Raw genomic sequence first — 4,539 nt, 5'->3', positions numbered from 1 at the left:
ACGGTATTGGCCTCTGGGCACTATCCCACAGTGCACCATTGTGACTGCTCTGGACAGCAATCTGAACTCAGATGCACTGGCCAGGTAGACAGGAAAAGCCCCGCGAACTTTTGAATTTCATTTCCTGTTTGCCCAGCGTGGAGCACGATCAGCACAGGTGACCATGCAGTCCCAGAATCCAAAAAGAGCTCCAGCATGGACCATAATGGAGATACTGAAGCTAAGGCTTTTTCTCAGCTCATTTCACCACCCTCTATCCTGCTGGGGTTGAGTTTATCTGAGGTGTTACCCAAAATTGGGCCAGCTAGTAAGCGTAGGGAGGACTAATGACCCACCTGAGAGTGGCAGAAAGCAGCAGGTTTATTATACTGACAGCTAAGCTCAAAAGAAGAAGGAGGGGGAGTGTCACACTCACACTCGCATACTCACACTCCCAGGACAGTCACAGCACTGGAGATGCCAGGATTCTGCAAGGTAAGTGTCCCACAGCTCAGCTATGGAAGGTGCAATGAAGGTAAGTATTCCTGAGGGACAGTGAAATACAACGCAGAGAACCTCTGTCCAGGCGTTCGGGCAAAGGGCATTCACTGGAGGTACAAGCTTGTGAGTGCTCTCCTGAGCACATGGCCCCTTCCCCTTTTAAGGACCTGCATCTAATGGTCTGTGACTAGAGATGACTTGGCTGCATCTGGTTGGTCACACTCCACCTTGGGCAGTGTCCATGCTCTGGGTGTGTGAGTGCTGCCTAATTAGACTCCTAGATACTTTGTCTACCTGGAAGTTCTTCTGCTCTTCAACCAGCCCATTCATCACTCGAGTAGTCCCGGAGGGAGCGGGAGGGGTAAAGCCACTTCACAGGCATTCAGAGAGGGGCAGGAGACAAAAGTGGGAGCAGGGGAGGTGTAACAGACCTTTTGAGCAAAGAAATCACTGCTGCTCTTACAACTGCAGGGACAGGCCAGTAGGAGTTGTGAAAATTGAACCCTTATGTTTCTGCCTGGTTTCAAACCAGGAACCTTTTACATGTTAGGCAAATGTGAGAACCACTACACTACAGAAACTCTGTTGCTGGATTCTGCCCCTCCCTTCATAAGAACATAAGAATGGCCATACTGGGTCAGACCAAAAGTCCATCCAACCCCACATCCTATCTGCCAACAGTGGCAATGCCAGGTGCCCCAGAGGGACTGAACCTAACAGGTAATGATCAAGTCATCTCTCTCCTGCCATCCATCTCCACCCTCAGACAAAGAGAGGCTAAGGATCCCATTCCTTACCCATCCTGGCTAATAGCCATTCATGGACTTAACCTCCATTAATTTATCTGCAAAAAGAAGGAGGAGTATTTGTGGCACCTTAGAAACTAACAAATTTATTTGAGCTTAAGCTTTCCTGGATGCATGCAGTGGAAAATACAGATACAGCAAGGAAGATATATATAGATATATAGACATATAATATATATATATAACGTTTCATATATTCGTATGAAACGTAGAGGGAACTACGGATGGACAGTATAAGACCCTACAGCCACACTTACTGAAGAACAGCTAGTTACCAATGCTTTCAACATGGTAAAGAGGAAGCTGCTTCACGCTTGAGATAGGACCAACTCCACATTACATCCCAGACTCAAGAAAGACCTGGAAGAACAAGTGGATGTGCAGCCCCAACACCGCTGAAGCTGAAACTTCACACTGCCACCCCTCCATGCAGAGCATAAGCAGCTGATATGAGGCATAGAATTCATGGAGAAACTAGCTAAGTCAAGGGCTCAAGTGGCAGAAGTCCAATCAGATAGTATGTTAGAAGTGCCAATAAGAGCCCTCATGAACAATCCTACTACCACCATACCAACCGAATGAACTGGACGGCTTACAGCTTCTGTAATCCTGGAGATGCTTGGCTACACGATCAAGAAGAACAACAGTTATGGTTCCACCCTGGAAATGAAGGTTGGAGGATAAGATCAAGGCAACTCGGAGAGAAGTTTAGTCAGCTGTGGAACTACAGAAGGGTGTAGAGATTAAGGATAAGACTCGGCTACTGAAAAAAATATACAGGGCCTGACTCCGATTTCTGAAGCCCTAAGAAGACTGCCAAACAAAGGCCACAGCACTGGCTACGAGGACCTAAGGAGATACACTAGAGAAGCCAGAGGCCAAAAAAGTAAATGCCGCTGTTCTCCAAGAACCGATCCCCAAGGGTGTTACTCCCAACTGCAGTGCAACAACACAATAACAGCAGAGCCACCAGCAGCAGATAACATGAAACAGTACTGGAAAGAACATATGGGAGATAAGAGAAGACTCGTAACACCAAGTGCAAAGTGGCTTGCAGGACTGAGAACAAGCAACAGCAATCTCCCAGAACAGAAAACGCAGTCAACCATGCAACAGTAGAAGACATCCAGCAGGGGTAAGAGCATGAAGAGGCTGGAACCAGACATATCCACACCCTACTATGGCTAAAGACTACAGCAGTGCATGAATGCCTAAGCAGCACAGTGGACCAGCTGCTTAGCAACAGGCTCCACCCATATTGGTAAACAAGGAGGACAGTGCTGATCATGAAAGAACCCTGCAAGGGAACAGACCGTCCACTACAAGCCAATAACCCTGCTTCCCCACAACATGGAAAGTCCTATTCCAGGCCATACATAGCCTCAGCTACAGGACCCGCCGCCCGCACATGGGCCAGTACATGAGCACAGCTCAGCCAGAAGGGACATTGGGACAAAACACGGCAGAGGCTCAAAAACACCAGTGGGTGGAAGTTGGCCTGATAGATAGAGCAGTCGCCCAAGACTCCAAGGTCCTGACAGACCAATCTGAGGCACAGCCTGGATTGACTACAGGAAAGCTTACGACTCAATTGTCGCATCCAACGATGGGTACCGGTGGATCTGTGAATATCCTTGCCGCTATACAAAGTCACCAGACACTAAGGACTTCCTCAAGAACTCAATGGGAACTATGAAGTCAACACTGTCAGTCAACTCAAGGCTAGTTGCACAAAGTGGCTCATCAAAGGCGGCATATACCAAGGTGGATGCAAACTGTCCAGCCGCGCTGTCTTTTCTGGCGTGGCATAGGCTTAAACCTCAGCCAGATAATCCAGCAGGGCAAGAGGACCTGTGGATACGGTACATAGGTTCAACGTATGAGTGGAACTACATCAGCTAACCTCCTCGGTATTATTACATGGAATGACATCAACTGTATGCTAGAATGACCGAGACATCGACTACTACTCGCTAATCCATACCTGACGCGCTCCGATGAATCATATCTACAGTGAGGGATATCGGGGATGTTCATTTCGGACTGGAGAAGTGTGGCACCGGGATGGTAAGTGAAGAGAGGAGGTAAGTCAAGACTGATGGGTGGAACTAAAACCAGCGGGCCACATAGCAGACATACAGACCAGCTACAAGTACCTTGGTGTCCCACAGTCACATGGAAACCACGAGAGGAGGCAAGGAAGACAGCAACATCCAAGTTCACCAAAAGGATAAGACAGGTCGCTGAATAAGAGGCCAAGCTCAGTGGGAACGAACAAGATCCCCAATGCATCAACCGGATACACCCCTGCTGGTCATCAAGATACCACTGCGGTATACGTGAGCTGGCCAAAGGAGGACATGGAAGCTGCCCGATGTGAAGACCCGGAAGTCCTCACAATGCAGCCCCAAGTCGCACACCCAGAGACTGTATACCAGCCGGAAAGAAGCCGGGCGGGGCTTGGTGAATGCGTCAAAAGGCCACTGCCTGGATGAAACCCGAACATCCAGGAAGTACATCAGTAAGATGGCCCCCAAAGATGAGCTTCTGAAGAGAAATGCCTGAAGGCACGCAGCAGACATGGGAGGAAGACAAGCACAGAAGAAGTGCCATGGCAAGACAAGACCCTGCTGGGAATGTACCAATCGACAGAATAGCTGAGGTGGCTGACATGGGAAATCCTACAGTGGCTGGAAAGAGCTGGACTAAAAGACCAGCCACTGAGGCACTGATCATAGCATGCACAGGAACAGGCACAATGAGCAACCAGATCCATTGAGCAGGGGTCTACACACTAGAGAAGGACCCAAGTGCAGACTGTGCAGAGAGCCTGAAAGACAGTCCAACACATAGTGGCAGGATGTCAGATGCAGGCAGGAAACAGCATACACTGAACGGCACAACAAGTGGCTGGCATTGTGTGCAGGAACATCTGCACAGCGTATGGGCTGACCCTCCAAGACAGATGGGAGATTCCACAAGAAGGTTGTGGAGAACCAGCAGGGCTAAGATTCTGTGGGACTTCCCAGATCCCAGAATGGACAGGCAGGTACTGGCCAATAAACCGACATCGTGGTAATAGACAAGGACCAGAGACAGCGGCGGTGATAGATATAGGCAGTGCCAAGTGACAGCAACATCAGGAAGAAGAATATGAGAAGCTGGAGAAGTATCAGGCCTGAAAGAGGAACTAGAGAGGATGTGGAAAAGTGAAGGCCAAAGTGGTCCAGTGGCGGTAGGAGCACTGGGGCTG

General features: G+C 49.2%; 1 non-coding gene across 1 annotated transcript; it reads right to left on the bottom strand.

The window, feature by feature from the left end:
• Window positions 1-988: 988 nt before the first annotated feature.
• Window positions 989-1,061, bottom strand: TRNAV-AAC (transfer RNA valine (anticodon AAC)). The gene has a single exon. It is a non-coding gene; the product is annotated as a tRNA-Val (tRNA).
• Between the last annotated feature and the right edge of the window lie 3,478 nt (window positions 1,062-4,539).

This window comes from Chelonoidis abingdonii, chromosome 20 (genome assembly GCF_003597395.2).
Source record: "Chelonoidis abingdonii isolate Lonesome George chromosome 20, CheloAbing_2.0, whole genome shotgun sequence".
NCBI lineage: Eukaryota > Metazoa > Chordata > Testudines > Testudinidae > Chelonoidis > Chelonoidis abingdonii.
Note: the sequence above shows the minus strand (reverse complement) of the source record. Positions and strands in the feature narration are given on the sequence as shown.